Source organism: Physeter macrocephalus, chromosome 13 (genome assembly GCF_002837175.3).
Source record: "Physeter macrocephalus isolate SW-GA chromosome 13, ASM283717v5, whole genome shotgun sequence".
NCBI lineage: Eukaryota > Metazoa > Chordata > Mammalia > Artiodactyla > Physeteridae > Physeter > Physeter macrocephalus.
In genome coordinates this window covers 54395326-54413649 of record NC_041226.1, presented here as the reverse complement: position 1 = coordinate 54413649, position 18324 = coordinate 54395326, and positions in this window count along the sequence as shown.

The following is an 18324-nucleotide window of genomic DNA, read 5'->3' as shown; positions in this document are numbered from 1 at the left end:
TTAACTTGAAGTTCCATGAGCTCAAAATGGCATACAGTTTTAACCTCAGGGCTTGGGATGCAGGTCAGTTATTTGTCCCATATCATAAGTATGACATTTTCATAAGTTTATTTACTGACACTCTTAAGTCTTTTCAAATTCAGTAGCCCAGCTATTCGATCAAGTGACTACTAGTGTAAACACAATTATCTAGTGTGATGCCAGGTATCAAAGAAAAAAAAAAGTCCAGCAAAAAAGGAAACCAAAAATGATATATTTCCTTCACCAAAACACCAAATTTGAAGAGAGATAACTAGAAAGAGAGTGTTTGGCTAGAGTTTTAGAGAGGTTTGGGGCATATGAATCATGGTTTCAGGTCTCCATTGAAAATGTTGTTTTATTTGCTTGTTTTGTTTTGTTTCTAATTTTCCTTAGAGTTTGGGGGAAGGACCACATCACTGATAAAATCAGAAGAGAGATCTTTGAAAATTCCAATTTGGGAAGTTCAAGGGGCCTTCTCTTAGGTAAATGAATTTTCATGTTTTTTTTTGTTTTTGTTTTTGTTTTTGTGGTATGCGGTCCTCCCTCTGCTGTGGCCTCTCCCGTCGCGGAGCACAGGCTCCGGACGCGCAGGCCCAGCGGCCATGGCTCACGGGCCCAGCCGCTCCGCGGCTTGTGGGATCCTCCCAGACCGGGGCGCGAACCCGGTTCCCCTGCATTGGCAGGCGGACGCGCAACCACTGCGCCACCAGGGAAGCCCGAATTTTCATGTTTTTATGGTCTAACTTTCGTATGTGTAATTACATAAATTCATATTCATATTATAAGGAGAAAATTCAAAATTCAATGTAGCTGTGGAAACAAACAACAATAAAAAGAGTCTTTTCACCTTTCTTGAACATATCCTACCTAATAGCCAATTGTCAAGTGACAAAAAAAACAACAATAATTATTCAAGACAAAATACCTTTAACAATTTATATCAGGGGTCTCCAACCCCTGGGCTACAGACCAGTACCAGTCTGTGGCCTATTAGGAACCGGGCCGTAGAGCAGGAGGTGAGCGGCGGGTGAGCAAGCAAAGCTTCATCTGTATTTACAGCCGCTCCCCATCGCTTGCATTACCTCCTGAGCTCCGCCTCCTGTCAGATCAGCGGCAGCATTAGATTCTCATAGGAGCGCGACCCCTACCGTGAACTGCGCGTGCGAGGGATCTAGGCTGCGTGCTCCTTATGAGAATCTAATGCCTGGTGATCGGAGGTGGAGCTGAGGCAGTGATGCCAGTGCTGGGGAGCGGCTGCAAATACAGATTATCATTAGCAGAGAAGTTTGACTGCACAGAGACCATAATAAATCAATTGCTTGCAGACTCATATCAAAATCCTATCAGTGAGTGGCAAGTGAAAACAAGCTCAGGGCTCCCACTGATTCTGCGTTATGGTGAGTTGTATAATTATTTCATTATATATTATAATGTAATAATAATAGAAATAAATGTAATGCACTTGAATCATCCCGAAATCACCCCCCCACCCCCGCCCTAGTCCGTGGGAAAATTGTCTTCCACGAAACTGGTCCCTGGTGCCAAAAGGTTGGGGACCGCTGATTTATATCCAGGAAGGTTACAGAGATGCTTGTTTATTGTGGAGAGAAAGATTATCTGGGGTTTATCATTTAGCTCTGATACTTAATAACTGTGTACTTAGGCAAGGTACTTACATTCACTAAATCCGTTTTTATGTATAAGTTTCCCACACTGAGAATGGGAATAGTACTTCTATTCCCAGCACATAACTGCAGGCAATAAATGTGAGTTTTATTCCCCATGTAGTGACCAGTGACGATTATCACTGTGGGCAGAGACATTCTGGAGAGTGGAATCCAGTATAGAGTTAGTCTTTTGTTTTTAATTGAAATGTCCAACATTGTTTTATTAAAAAAAACAAATTATAAGTGAGGTAGCAATCTTCACAGATACACCATTATAAATATTCTCCAGCAAAAGACATCAGCTCACGTACTGTGCACCATCGTTCCCTGGCTACTCACCTCTTGTTCTTCAGCAGTTCCCCATAATGTCATTTGCTAAAGGGATACAGAAGGTTGCTACCGTAAACTCACACTGGCTTCATCTGGACACCAAATAAGGTAGAGAATTGAGTCCAGATTCTAAACAGGACATAACTTCCTATATGTTTAAGGGGGTCAATTGGAAAACCATTTAGACCTCTCAAGACAATAGGAGATGGGGATGGTGTGAAATTATATCAGGATGGAAAGAACCAGGGCCGATTTAGTGTGCTACATCTAGCCTTGGAGAATCATTTTCGAGGCTGCTCTAGTAATTCCAAAGAAAGGAGCTGCCCAAGACCAGGAGAGAACTCATCAAAATCTGGCCGCCTTTTGGCAAACAGGTACAAGGTCATCACCTGTCTTGTAAAGCTCTGTACCCTCCTCAACAGCAGTCCTGTCTTGCTCTTAGGTTCACTGCTTACCTGTTGGTACCTCCCACTGTTGCCTATCCTGACTCCTTCATTGTGTTCTCACCTGGCTTTCTGCTAACGGTGGCTGAATTCATAGCTGCTTAAGGCATTTGGGAAAAGTGTCTTACATAAGACTTGTCTCCAGGGTTGCTTTTTTTTAATATAAATTTATTTTATTTATTTATTTATTTTTGGCTGCGCTGGGTCTTCATTGCTGCTCATGGGCTTTCTCTAGTTGCAGCGAGCGAGGGCTACTCTTCGTGGCGGCGCATGGGCTTCTCATTGCGGTGGCTTCTCTTGTTGTGGAGCACGGGCTCTAGGTGTGTGGACTTCAGTAGTTGTGGTGCGTGGGCTCAGTACTTGTGGCTCACGTGCCCAGTTGCTCCGCCACATGTGGGATCTTCCCAGACCAGGGCTCGAACCTGTGTCCCCTGCATCGGCAGGCGGACTCTCAACCACTGCGTCACCAGGGAAGTCCCAGTCTCCAGGGTTTTTAAAGGAGCCTGAAACCTCTAAAAGATGCCTGGGTCTATGCTCTTCGTGCACTTTCTTCTCACTTACACCTGTATGCATTTAATCATTCCCAAAATAGGTACTGAGTGCTTACTTCGTGCGAGGCACTGTGCTAACAGCTAGGAATGAGGTGGGGAATAAGGGCATCTCTGTCCCCGTGCAGTTTCCTGGGTGGTGGAGGATATATGTTTTAATCAAATAATCGCACAAATGTAAAATTATGATTTAAGAAATTTCGATAGAGGAACTTGACATCTAGCATTTGGAAATAGTTTTCAAGGAGGACCTCGTAGAGAAAGTGAGTCTAGAGCTAAAATTTGAAGACATAGTAGTTAAGCAGACAAGCAGTCCTATATAATGTACTTATTGCCTGTCCTGCTCACTGGGATTTTAGCCCCACAAGAGCAGACTACCCTGTCTTCTCTGCCACTTTATCCTTTGGGCCCATACTGCCTGATACAAAATTTGACATGCAATACACCTTTATTAAATGAACGAACTAAAATGTGTTGAAAAAGAAAAGGGAAGAGCAAGCCAGGCAGGCATTTGCAAAGTCTCTTTAACTGGAGGAACCATAGAAAATAAGATACTGAAAAAGGCCGTAAAACTAAGAAAACTGACTTAAGGTTTAGGGCCCTGGGGTGTTAGAGAGGTGTTTCAAATCCCTCACTGTTGAGGCAGTGGGTGGGGTCCTTTTGACTTTCTTCCCCCTTTTCCTCATTTATTTTTTCAATGAGCCGCCAAGATTCCAGGGTTTATCTGGACTGTGATGCTTTCAAAGAAATGACCTCCTTCCCCTCTCACTGTAGACCTAGTATCTCCCCTACAAAAACTGTGACCAGTTATTATTCTCATAAAGAAATGAAAGGTAGTCTAATATACCCCTGGGGCAGGTCAGGGGCTGCTGTATAGAGATAAAATCTCCCCTCCTTCTTCTCTCTGTCTCCCTTCTTCCCTCTTTCGCTCTCTCTCTCCCTCCCTCAATGACTATGCAGGGCATTCATTGCTCTGAAATATAGCTGGTGCACGTGTATAAAATACAAGAACAAGGCTGAGAGCAGAAAATATTTTGGCCTTGAGTTGAGTCAGTCAGTATTCATTGAATATTCTCTGAATGACCAGGTCTCTCTTGGACCCCAATTTTGGGGGAGGACTCTCTCCATCCTGAGAAGGCATCCACTTAATTGGAGAAACTGAAACAATATCCTCAAAAGAAGTTGCCAACAACAATATTACAACTCAGGCGAATGCATTCTGTGTGGCATTGTATATGAGGGCACACAGTACACGAGCTAAATCAAGAAGGCTTCATGAAGAACACTGAGATTTTTTTTTAGTTTGATTTTGAAAGTGAAGAAGGATCTAGATCATCAGAGAGGAACAAAGAGGTAAATTCCTGGAGAGAAATATTTTTCTTTGCATAAAGTAAATGTCTTCAAAACCTAGGATCACTTGGGGAAAAACTAATCACCCAGTTGAAGCAAAATCCTGATATGATCACCATAGCTCAGTGGAAAATACAGTGAACAAGGACAGCCAAAAGAATGATTTCCCTTATCCCTTTTCCACGTCAAACAGGAGTCCTTTCCCTGGTACACCAGAGAAATGTGCACACGTTCATCCAAAGGGCAGGCAATGGGCTCAATAATAAAAGATGACATTATGAACCACATAGCAGCAAATTTCTTCAAACTGAAAATCTCTTAGCCTAAACTACAAATTATTCATTTTGATATTAACCTTTATGTCATCTTTCCTCTGCTACGTAAAAAAATTCAGTATTGCGGTCTACCATTAACTATTTCTTTCAGCATGCATACCATAAAACTTTTAAACATATTCCATAAGATAAAAAGTGTAGACAGTGTGCCATTTGTTAGGAATCTTCTTACATGAAGGCACAAAAATTACTGCACACTGCCTGTAAGTTTGTGCCGTGAGTGTTTTCACCTCTTTTTGGATCAACACCTGCTAGTCTGGTCTTGTGTCTCTGTCACTTGCTCAGATAGTATTTCACTGCTTAGAGGCCTTTGAAAGGCAACAGATAACAAACACTCTTTGGTCCCTTGCCTTTCAATAGAATAACCTGAAACTTCTTATCATGAAGGCTCAGGCAGACCATGATATTGAGGAGGGGCTGGGAGTTCCCAGATCCTAGTTCCATGTATAATTTGATTTCTTTTAAATAAAGAATAGGTTAAATTGAACCTAAGTTCATGCTAAAAATAATTTTTTATAGCAGCATCAATGACCTGCCTAGGTCGTCCCATTTTCTTCATTTCAAAACTTAGCTCTCTGTTTCCATCACATCATATGCCTGCACATGCGTGACACGCACACAGGAGGCCTGGCTAGACATCACGGCGTCAAGGGCTCTGTTTCAGTGGGAGACTACAGTGAGTAAATGCGCGTTTGCAGAGCTCCTGACGAAGGGGCTTTTAAATAGCCCCGAACAAGCTGACCAGCCCAACAGTCAATTCAGCAGGGATCGAGGAACACCCACCTGTGGCCAGAGAGGAGATAAAATGATTTTGCCGTGCACGCCCACATTATGTGAGACATTTGCAAAGCCATTTTAGAAGAAAACCATTAGTCCAGCTAAAAGAGCTTTGGTTTTCAAATATTAACAAACAAATGTGTGTGTATGTGTGCATGTGCGTGTGCCTGTGCGTGTGTGTGTGTGTGTGTTTAAAGGATTTCTCTCTAAGAACGTAATATTTACTTAGCGTGTTGTGATTTGCAAGAAATCAGTGCTTAGAAAACTATCTGCTTTAGAAACTATGACTTACAATGCACACAGCAATTATTCATCATACATAGCCCAGGAATTTGCACGTTATAGGCGCTCATTCTTTGTTGAATGAGTGAGTGAACGAGCAAATGAATGAACGAACGAACATTGTTGCCCATCCTATTCAAATTGAGAAACTCAACAGCGCAATTGAGATGGGCTAGTATGAACAAACTGACAAAAGCTAACATGCAGTTTTCTCCTTGCTGAGCACACATGTAATCTGTCATGGTCAATTATATTTCTGGCATGGCTGGCAATGCCTCTCTGAGTGGCCAGTGGCAAGTCAATTAACTTCTCTTTAGTTCTATTTCTATTTTTGTAGCTTGGAAATGAAAATACAGACTGACCATCTTCCTCAGAGCCAGCATGAAGCTAAAGGAGACACTGCCAGGCAGAACAACAGAAGCCCACACAATTGGATCATCTGGATAAATCCACAGAGACAGAAAGGAAATGGGTGGTTGCCAGGGGCTAGGGGGTATAGGAGGAAGGATTGGGGAGTGACTGTTTAATGGGTACAGAGTTCCTTTGGAGCTGATGAAAATAGTTTGGAGTTAAATAGAAATGGTGGTTGCATAATATTATGAAGGTACTAAATGCCACCGAAGTGTGCACTTGAAAATGGGTAATTTTATGTTATCTGGATTTCAGGTCAATAAAAAATTTTATATCATAGTATTTATAGCTCTAAAGCATGTTTTTGCTAAGTCTGTGAAAAGAAAAGTGTGGTGAATGTTGTCTCTCTGCATGTTTCAAAAGGACAACAATTGCTCCATAGTTTTTCGCTGAGCTTATGGTGAGTTTACAGAGAACCAGAGTGGATGACAATGTCGAATGTGGTGATATCCTGATAAAGTGACACTGATCTGAGTGCGGACCTGAAATCAGGGCAAATTTTGTGACTTCTTCATAGAGAATATTTCCTGGCAAGCAAGAAATTATTTACCTCCTTGATCATTTTAAAAGAAAACTCGCTAATATCCATATATCATGCAGGAAAACCCTGTTGAGCAATATTAATTTGGGATTACAGTCTATTTACACATACTCTCTGAAAGCAAGATTTCTTTCAAGGAAGCTCAGCTGTCACAAGGACATTTGAATTTCACAAATCTTGCTCTTCAATAAATCAACAGGTATTTACAGGGCTCTACTCTACATAGTGTGTGCTCAGCAAGGCTGCCAGACTCTAAAGTGTGATAGAAAATGACAAAACAGGTTTTTATCTCCATTATTTTATTATTTACCAAGTTGGGCTTTATCAAACAGATAGTATCAAATGGTAATACTTAGAATTAAGCAAACAAATGCAACATAACCCTGCACTTATATAACTCTTGGCAAAATGCTTTGGCATCTATTACTCTTACAGCCAGCATGGGAGGCAGGAAGAGTAGGACTGTTTCTCACCATGCATGGAGGATTAGAAAGCTGCAAGGACACACAGTAAGTGGTATAGCCAGGAGTAGGATTCAGGTCTCAGATACCTGGGCTGGTAGTCCTTTCTTGATGAGTAAAGCAGGGGTCAGAAGATCTGAGTTCTAACTGTGGTTCCGCCATTAACTTGCTAGGTGGCATTGAGCGAGTCCCTCAGCCTCTTGGATTTCAATTTCTTCCTCTCTTAAACATAGCTGGGGCACATTTTCTCAAATGTGCTTTTTTTTTGGAGCCTGCACTCTCTGTTAGCAAATGCAGAAATTGCCTGTACGTTAGGGAACTATTCTTCCCTGAAATTTCTTAACCCAGGTGAGACTTTTAATGTAACACAGCTTTCAGATGCAGTAACCCACATTTTTTAAATGCTCACTATGTAAAGCTTGTGTTTGCAAAGCCACTTCTATTAACGTAGTCTGACAAAGAATTTCCTCAAATTCCTCAGCAGACAGCTTGCGAGCTTTTCAAGGTCACAGGGGTCCTATCCATAGGTAGCTTTCTTTCTTGCCTGCATATCCCTCACTGTATATGGCACTTCGGTCACTGCAAAGTGCCTTTCCATCTCTTGTCTTACTTGACATCACTAGTACCAGGCAAAGGCTCAGACTAAGCCCCACTATCTCTCCCTAAACTAACACGGCCCCATTCCCAGTCCTATTGTTAGCTGACAAGGATGGGACAGAGATAAGACGGGGTGGGAAACTGACCCAGTGACAGCCAATCACAAGAGCTTTTGTCTGTGGATCTGACCGGGGTGATTCATCAGCCACCAATCCCAGAGGCTTTCAATGGGAGAACAAAAAGTCCACTATTGCCCCAAAGGCCGTGCTTGGGTTTATTCCCTTGTGCAAAAGAAAAAAAAAAAAAAAAGTTAAGTTAACTGTCAAGAGCAACTTCCCACAAAACAAAGCTCAAGAGAGAAGATTCAAAAGAGACAAGCCAAGTGTATTGCTTCTATGTCTCTACAGTTACAGAAAGAGTAGAGACAAGCTGCATAATTAGGATAACCTGTCCCCAAACGAATACCCCAATAACCTCATTTATCTTAAATGTCTACAAAATCATTGTAAAAAAATAAATTATCTAAAGAATGACCTCAGCATTCCAATCATAGATGGAGTCTTACTTGTACGTCAGTTCTTTTTGGTCCTCCCTGGTTCTTATTTTACATGATTATGTAAAGACTTTTTTTTTTTTTTCTTTTTTAGCTCATCTACTCTAAAGTATCTTTTAAAATACAAAATCAAGTAAGCTCTTTCTTTCTCTTATTTAAATTTTAAAAAAATTGTATTGCTGTGTTTAGAATCTGGAAAATCTCTATCCATAATTTGCACAAGGGAACACAAAGTGTGCAGAAAACCATGGCCATGGTTTTCCTACCCACCATGGTGGGTGGGTAAGTATTCCAGAGAGTGGTAGATGGTGGAAAGGATGGCCTTCTCCACCCCGAGAAAGCCTCTGACCACCCTTGTCTACAACGAACTTCCAGAGTTAGAAGGAAGTAACATTGGGAAGCAAGGAAACAAAGCAAAAAGCAAACAAATAAGCAAAACAAGTGGTCCTTTACAATATGCTAACATTATATTCAGGGCCTGCCTGCTTTATCTAGGTGTCAACTTTTTCATTATTTCATTTTATCATTGGATGAAAATGGTATAGCCCAAACCAGCCCTGGAAAGATAATCAGGAGATCCAACTTCTAATTGCAGCCCCAACCTTCGGCATTACTATTATATGCCCTCAGCCTAGTCATTTCTCATTTATTTAATCACTCACCATTCAGTAGTTACTTATTACGTGTGTAATATTTTCCAAACGCCATTCTGGCTGCTGGCTCCAAAAGCCTTCCACGTTTAAGATTTCTTTCAAAGAAGGTGGTACGAGCGATTCCTTACGGATCAATGTCAGTGATTTGTCCTCTGAGACCCTGCTACCGTGACCATACTTGTTTGGATTAGGAATTGGCAGTTGATCCAAATGCAGCCATCTATCTGCCTTCCAGCAACTTATAAGAAACAGCCCAAATGCTTGTCTATACTGGATAATAACCAAGTGAATCACTGTAAGAATCTCTTGGGGAGGTTAAATGTCAGATATGTTAAATGTCAGGAGAAGAGGCAGCAGAGCATAAGGCGAGAAGGAGGGATACGACCTTATGCGCGGCCATGGTAACAGAACCCATGCCTCGGTATACACGGTGAGTAGAGTGAAGAGGCTGGAGAAGTGATAGCACAAGAAGTAGAGATCTTGGCGAAGAGCAACTAATACCTACTGCCAGGAGGGAAAGAACCAAGATAGCGTGGAGACATTGGAGAAGTAAGGGGCAGAAGAGAGCAAGGTTAATCTAGAAAGTTAGAAAGAGGCAAGATCATACCAAGCCTTGAAGGCCATTTTAATGATTTGGGTCTTAATCCCAAGAACAGCGGGAAGCTGTCAAAGGATTCCAATAAGGAGAGGCAAGCTGAGATGTGCATTTAAACTGACAACTGTGACGGTCATGTGGGAGTTCATGGGAAGGGCTCACAGTGCAAAGACCAGGTCGGAAGCTTCTGTAGGAATCCAGGGGAGAGTTGGTGACAGCTTGGACCAGGGGTCTGGCCAGTATCCTAAACATGCAGGGCTTCAAGGTGGGAAAAACATTTAATTCATCTCTGCACTTATGATGTGTGGCACAGGCCTGGCACCCAGTAAATACTCAGGAAAGTGTTGTTCAATGAGTGGAGATAACTTTCCAAAGTAATTGGACAGTCATAGTTCAACGTTTCCTCTTCCACATTGAATCGACCCCAAATGAGAGCCGTCTCATGATGGAATTTCTGGTACTATGTGCTCCTCTCTCAGAGGAGATATTTGAGAGTAAGGGAAAACTTCAGCCCCCTGATATGACCCCATTAAAGGTCTCTCTGTCTAAGAGGCAGAAAAGAATAGTGCTTAAGATCATAGGTTCTGAAGTCCAAGAACCCAAATTAATCTCCTAATTCACCAATTTCTCATTGTGCTAAAATAGGTATACTATTAAACCCCTCTCGCTCTCCATTTCTTCATTTGTACAATGGAAGTATTAACTGAATTAAAGCCTACCTCGAAGGATTATTGTGAGGGTTAAATATGTTAATCATTTATCACAAGATGACATATAGGAAGTGCTCAATAACCATTATTATTATTATTATTCTCACCTAGACTGTGAACTTCTCAGAGGAGAGCACTCTTTTTTAGGAGATAGGGCCTGTGACATATTAGCTACTCAACAAACCTGTGTAGTTGACTTTGCATCCTGATCCATCACCCTGAATGTGAGGATTTCATTTCAGCATGTTTCTTTCCAAGCCATCTTTTTTACGTAGGTCTCCTAACATCTTTTGTATCCTGAAAGGGAACATTCTTCTCACCCTGTAATTATCAGCCTTTCCATCCCCTTCCTCTTTTCCTGTTCCAAACAAAATTATTCAGCCTGCTTACCCTTCCCCCCACAAATCCTGCCATTTCAAAGTTAATTGCTTCTACTTCTACTACACACCTGCCTTGCTTTATTCTGTCTATTAAAGTTGCTTTCTTGTAAGTAGGTTGTATCTATTCCGCTTGTCCCCTTTCCCTTATTAATGAACTTCCTAGCCCTGGCATCAGTTGAGAGTTATCCTTCAACCCGGGCTTCTGAAACCAGTCTCCAAATTCTTTGCTGCTTAGGCGATTGCTTTTGGCATCCTCCTTGCTAATTCACCTTTGTTAATTCACCTCCGAAGACATCCCGTCCTTACAGAGTGCAGGAGGGAATTATTCCTCCAATTTTTTTTAACTGCTCTTTCTTTGGAGTTGGTTTTATTTTCTCCTCCCTTTGAATGTCTAGTAATCTGCATCTTCCAGCTAGGATTGCATATTGTCTGTACCACTGGCAGGTAAAGAAGAGAATAGCCTCACCTCCAGGCATTCTTCCAAACGGCATCAAATAAAAGCCCACCCAACTCTGTCCCTCTGGGTTCCTCTGAGCATAGGCTGGTTTCCTTCATGAAGATTAATTCTGCCTTTTCCAATTTTTGTGCTCTGCTGGCATTCCTTACCTTCTATATCTTAATGCTGTGTGGGTTGATTGTTCTCCTCAATTGTACTCTTAACACTGATTATAGCTACTTATTCTGAACCTAGATTCATGGTTCATTTGCAAACTGTTTATCTCTCTACCCGCCCCCGGCAGTCTCTTGGATTTCTTTACACAATTCTTAAATGAGCTTCTTGAGATTTTGTTTGTTTGAATCATGTTTTTATGTGGGGACTCCTTTTTGTGTTGTTCTGTTGTTAACTCTTACTGGTATTTCTCTAGGAGTGGTTACCGGGGAGGGTTGCATTCTCCAAGCTCTGTGTTTCTGGCTGCATTTCTGCCTTCACCCCTAAGCGGTCCACTCAGTCAGTCACTCGACTCATAATCAATTATGTTCAAATTTGTCTCTTTATTTGCTGCTGGTTCAGTGAGAAGGGAGGGTTACTGGACTGAGAATTTAAAAACCTTAGGGTAGGGGCTTCCCTGGTGGCGCAGCGGTTGCGCCTCCGCCTGCCGATGCAGGGGAACCGGGTTCGCGCCCCGGTCTGGGAGGATCCCACATGCCACGGAGCGGCTGGGCCCGTGAGCCATGGCCGCTGAGCCTGCGCGTCCGGAGCCTGTGCTCCGCAACGGGAGAGGCCACAACAGAGGGAGGCCCGCGTACCGCAAAAAAAAAAAAAATAAAATAAAAAATAAATAAAAACCTTAGGGTTGAAAGAACCTTAATCTGGCCCAAAATTCTCTCCAAAATCATGTTTTCCTGACTGCATTTAGATACTCCAAGTGACAAGAAGCTCACTGCTCTACAGGCAATATCTTCCACTTTTAGACATTACCATGTTCTACAGAGTACTTCCTAAATCATTAAGTGAAATCCACCAGGTTATAATTTTCACATGTGTGGACCACTTTTGCCCTCCAAGTTTCAACGCAATACATTGACTCATCATTCTCCATTGAGTATTTCAGGTATTTAACAATAGGTGTACCAAGTCCTTGATTACTACCCTTTTCCAGGCCAGTTATCCCAGATTGCTTCCACCATTGATCAAGTGTGTTGGCCCATCTCCCTTCCCCTCTCCTATAGAGTCCTTGCTCGTGAGCGCCCCTTCCGATCCCTTCTGACCAGGAACCGAGTGCAGTGTTCCCCAAGGATCCAACCAGCTCAGACCATGGTGCAAGGATGAGCACTTCGTTATTTTAATTAGCCTAAGATCATGTTAGCTTTTGAACGTCTTTGCTTTTTAGAGACTCATAAAATGTTTAATTTCTAATTTCTATAAGAATTACTTCTGAATCAGATGCCTTCTGCTCGAGAATAGCACAGCTAATTTTTGGAACCTAAATATGAGGCTTGGAACTTAGACTTATTAAGCCTCATTTTGTGAATCTCAGGCCTTCTTTTCAACTTTTCCATTAAAAAAAAAAAATTCCAGCTCTAGTATTCAACAGAGTTACTCTGCCTCCACTTTTCTTCAGCTGTAAATTAGGTAACGACTTCTCCTCCTATACCATAATACAAATCACTGGGAAAAATGTCAGACTAAGGGTCACCAGAGAATCCCACGTAAAGTTGATTATTATCACGGAAACAACCATCACTCTTTAGGTCTACCGCTATTCGGGAGCTATAACTCTCTGGAATGCATAGTAATGCTCTCATTTCTTCAGGTGGTATACAAAAATAGCATCTGCATCATGTTTATGATAACAGCTAACGTATATTGCAAGTCTTTCAGGGCTAGGTATTTTTCTAAGAGGTTTGCGTGCATTAGCTCATTTAGTCTTTGTAATAACTCTATGAAGTAGGCCATGTTATTATTCCCATTTTACCCATAAAGAAACTGGGACATAGAGCAATTAAGATGCTCAGTCAGACGGTGGCAGAGGTATTTCAACTTAGTTCACAAAGACTCCAGAGCCTGTCCGCCTAACCCTTCATTGAGATTTTATCAAATGACATGCAAAAACTACAGACTTTTTATGACTCTCCTGATTAACCCACCTAGTGCTTTCCAACATAAGAAATGCAGCTGGTTTAATGTGGATTCTAAGTGAATCTAAGTGAAAGAGAATGTGGTTTTTAGCGATCACAACTTCTTTGTAAATCGTCACAAACCACATCTGCAGTAATCCAGAGCTATCACTTTGTTGGGAGTAGAAACCAAGTCTACAGCTCTCTAACCTCAGGGTTTATGTTTGTTCCATCTTTTTACACTCCACATGACGTGTGCCGTCTAGCTACCCTGACAGCTTATTGACCGTGCTTCAGAGGCCATATTTCCTTGGTTACTCTCAAAAATAATAGAACAGGGCTTCCCTGGTGGCGCAGTGGTTGCGCGTCCGCCTGCCGATGCAGGGGAACCGGGTTCGCGCCCCGGTCCGGGAGGATCCCACATGCCGCGGAGCGGCTGGGCCTGTGAGCCATGGCCGCTGAGCCTGCGCGTCCCGGGCCTGTGCTCGGCAACGGGAGAGGCCACAACAGAGGGAGGCCCGCGTACCACAAAAAAAAAAAAAAAAAAAAAAAAATAATAATAATAATAATAATAGAACAGTTTAAATATTTAGCCTATCACTCTTAATCAGCTCACCTTTCTTGAACTTCAGTTCTCTTTTAACCTTGACACCTGTGATCCTCAGCCGCAGAACATTTCTCAGATTAAAAAAAAAAAAAATCGGAAAAAAAACAGAAGTTGAGTGTTTCTAGTCTCTTGCTGTCATCTGCAAACCTTACAGCATCTTTTCCTCATAGTGGGCCTTTCTCCATTGCCCTGGACGTTATAGTGAAGAATGTCAGTACAGCGGAACATCTACTCTCCTGCTCCAAATATGGCTGAAGGGAAGATTTTATCAAGGTATATAGCATGCTGGAATGTTTCAGGGACAGAATATAGTTCCACCCAAATATCTTACACAATCCCTGTAGGAGAAGGTGACGCTATGTGGAGTAGAGCTCCACTGACACAGTTCACCGCAAACTGTCTGACCAGAGTGGGAGTGGCCACAGCAATCAGAACCCATAGACAGTGATACAGAGCCCGAGGGAATCAGGGAAATTGAGGGTTCACAGCCACTGGCAGAAGAAAGAATAGGAACTAAAGAAATGAAATATGAGACGATAAGGACCAAAGAAAAGAAGACGAAATGGGGAGAAAGTGATCCCTATGGGCTGGGGTAATTCGCATGGGTCATGGGTGTCTTTTATCTTTTTTTTTTTTTTTTTTTTGGCGGTACGCGGGCCTCTCACTGTTGTGGCCTCTCCCGTTGCGGAGCACAGGCTCCGGACGCGCAGGCTCAGCGTCCATGGCTCACGGGCCCAGCCGCTCCGCGGCACGCGGGACACCCCCGGACCGGGGCACGAACCCGCGTCCCCTGCATCGGCAGGCGGACCCTCAACCACTGCGCCACCAGGGAAGCCCCATGGGTGTCTTTTAACAGGCAGCTAGCTTGCCTTTCCAGCTCAGCTCCCAACGTTTTCCTCTCATGACCCTAGGGTACACCCAAATCTAAATGTTGCCCTCACCTGAGCATCCCGGGCAGCACATCATGACATCGTGACCCTTTGCCTTTGTTCACAGTTAAAGAACATTAAGCAAGGAGAGTGTTTGGTTCTGCGCCTAGAATATAGTGGTTGTGCGGTTTTCATTATTAGTTATTTTCTCTGTGGTTCAGTGACAACTCAACAGAAGGAAAAACTCACTTTTGCTTTAACTACAGACCAGTTTTAAGGGCCTTGCAGAAAATGGCTGGGATGGGAAAATCCAAGATTGACCTTCGAATGACCTTGAGCAGTGGTCTGAGTATATAGACAGAGCTGAATCGGGCAGCCGACCTAAAGTTCCTCGACATTTATTTCATGTTTAGTATGTATATTCCAAAAGTATGCCTCTATGAGCCATTGACCACAAACATAAATTCTTTTTCAAAAACCACATATTTGAGCCAGGATGTAGTTAGTGCTCACTGTAGATGCAAGGACCCCTCCACTGCCACACCCCACCCTCAATACATTTCCAGAGAAGATCATTAAAAATGTACTTTTTTTTTTAAATAAAGCAAACACTTTCGAAAAAGAACTGCGTCGGCGGGAATCTAGCAACACGAGTTGTGCATTGGGCTTGACCTTTTGAATAGCGGTCAGTGAGAGAATGTGTAGCTTATGGTTTACAGAAAAGTATTGAGAAGTGTGTTGTTCACATATGGCTACTAAAACAACAGAAGTCGTTTTTGTCTCTAGATGTTTCAGGACAAATTGAATCCAAAAGAAATAAAGAGGGGGAATGTTTTTCCTGGCTGCCTCTCTCATGGCTCTCAGCATCCTGGCTTGGTGGGTGCAGAATCACGTGACAATCTTTTTGAGATGGAGAACATAGGAATAGCCCTTTCTCAGACTGTGCTTGCGATCTGTAAATTCCAGCCAAGCCAGATTTCATTCTCCCTCTCCAAAACTGTTGCCAGGCATTAACACCGAAAGAATTATACTGCATAGACTTTTTAAAGAAATCAATGACAAACATCTTTTATCAGCCAAACAAATTCAACTACCAGAAATATTTTGTGTGGAACATATATAAAAACCCACAGTGGTTTTGCATGGTGTGTACGGGTCAAACTTCTTTATGTGCCAAGGTAGAATATGATGAATGAAACACAACTTTTCACAATACACTGCATTTTTTCTCATGCTTCCTCTGTGAAGGATTGTGAATGTTAAAGACCAGCAATGGGGGACCAGCAGCCAAAACAGAATTCAGGGTCATTCTCGCTGACAACATTGTGAAGTTACTGAGGGAACGGCAAGATGAAGCTTTCAGCTTTTTTCAGTGTCTAGGAGAAAATATTTAGAAGTAAATTGTGCTTGGGGAAAGTTTTGTTAGCTTCAAAATCAAGAGAGAATCAGGATGCAATTAGGCTGAAGGAAAGAATTGCATCTGAGATCCCTAAAGGGTGAAGCTGAATTTTCAAAGCCACTAATCAGAAAGGGAAACAGCCTTAGAAACACGGGGTCTGTGAAGAAATGTGTTATGTACAAGGTGATCCCAAATTCTTTAATTTATCAACTTCTTACCAGCTACAGGTACCTGGAAAATTTGGTCAAGCTAATAAAAATGACTGGCTGTCACAGGAAAATTTCCATATATGGGAATCCCAAGTCATGTTCAATATTGGACCAAAATTAGTAGAAAACTTTCTAGATCTTCTGTAGGAACCCCTCTGTGTACAAACAGAAGGAAAAACAGGGTCATAGGGATAGGTGACATCCTTTGACTGGGAACTGAGGACACATGCTTTGTCCTGTCCTCCATATGCTAAGGAGTCCATATATGAAAATATAATACCCAGACCTTCCCTGAGATTCTCTCCGAGAAGAGCTAGTAAGCATCTCAAATTGAACATGTCTAAAGCTAAATTCATTCATCACCTTTCCTACCAAATCCTCTTTTTATGTCCTCTGCCTCAGCAAAGATCCACTCTGTTTATCCAAGCTAGAAACCTCTTTCTTTCTGAACACCTTGTATCCAGTTCTCATCACGTCCTACTGATTTTACTTCCCAGACATCTTTTACAACTACACATACCTTTTCTTTCCAGTGCCACTACCCTAGTTTAAATCAAAATCCTCTTCCGTTCAGACCACTGAAATGGTCTTTTAGCTGGTCTTTGTGTCTCTTGTCGTGACTCTTCCTCACCTCCACCCTCAATCCATAGCCCCTTCCTGCAGCCAGCATGATTCTGAGAAAATGCGACCATTCAGAAAGAATTCCTTACCATTGTAGACACTGGTCTGGGAACTCTAGAAGCCAAAATTAGATACTGACTCAAAATTATAAATTGCTAAATTATGATTCCAATCAAAATAACAAACTCACTAGGTCTCTTGTGTAAAAGGCAAGGCACTGACTGGAAAAATAGGGCATCTGTACATTTGGAATAGGACTGGCTATCTACAAGAGTTCAGAGGGCTTAAAGAACGCTCCAACCCATATGGAAGTGCTTCTTATTTGTTAATTTCCTTTAAGACCTTCTCCTCATTGTTGCCACTTGGGTGGCCAGCCCTGGACCTCAGCGTGGTCCAAAAGATAAAGCATGGCAACCAAGTAAGGAGCTATTCCCAGACAGAATGACAGCAATTCTTTAATTTATATTTTTAAAAATCTGGGGGGAAATAATGTCATACATTTTGAAGATGTTGACCCAAAGAGGATAGAACATAACTTTGGATAGGGTGGCAACCACCAATGATAAAAGTGTAATCGCCATAGTGTCTGAATTCAATATGCTTGCCTAGGCAGCTGGGTACAGTTCAAATCAGTTGCTGGGCTAGCTAACTCAAACCAAGATTAAGCACAGGATTGCACTAGGTGACTGCAAAAGGCCAGAAAATCCTTATGTTTATGTGGAAGGAGGCCTTAAAGGACTTAGAAGACTTCTGGATTCCCAAACTAGATTGGAACGCTCAACCCACTTTCTCATCAGTCCCTCAAGAGGACCCAAAAGATGCCCTTCTTCTTTACCATAAGGAAAAGACTGGGAGGGTAGCAATCCAGCCTTTTTTTTTTGCGGTACGCGGGCCTCTCACTGTTGTGGCCTCTCCCGTTGCGGAGCACAGGCTCCGGACGCGCAGGCTCAGCGGCCATGGCTCACGGGCCCAGCCGCTCCGCGGCATGTGGGATCTTCCTGGGCCGGGGCACGAACCCGCATTCCCTGCATCGGCGGGCGGACTCTCAACCACTGCGCCACCAGAGAAGCCCAATCCAGCCTTTTTAATGCACTTAATAACTGAGTTTAGTGCTGGGACTGTTGATTGTATTCATTTGAAATGGAGAAGAGAAGAAGTAGGAAGAAAAGTGGGTATAATCATAAAAATAGGCAGAGCAGGGGCTTCCCTGGTGGCGCAGCGGTTGAGAGTCCGCCTGCCGATGCAGGGGACGCGGGTTCGTGCCCCGGTCCGGGAAGATCCCACATGCCGCGGAGCGGCTGGGCCCGTGAGCCATGGCCGCTGAGCCTGCGCGTCCGGAGCCTGTGCTCCGCAACGGGAGAGGCCACAACAGTGAGAGGCCCGCGTACCGACAAAAAAAAAAAAAA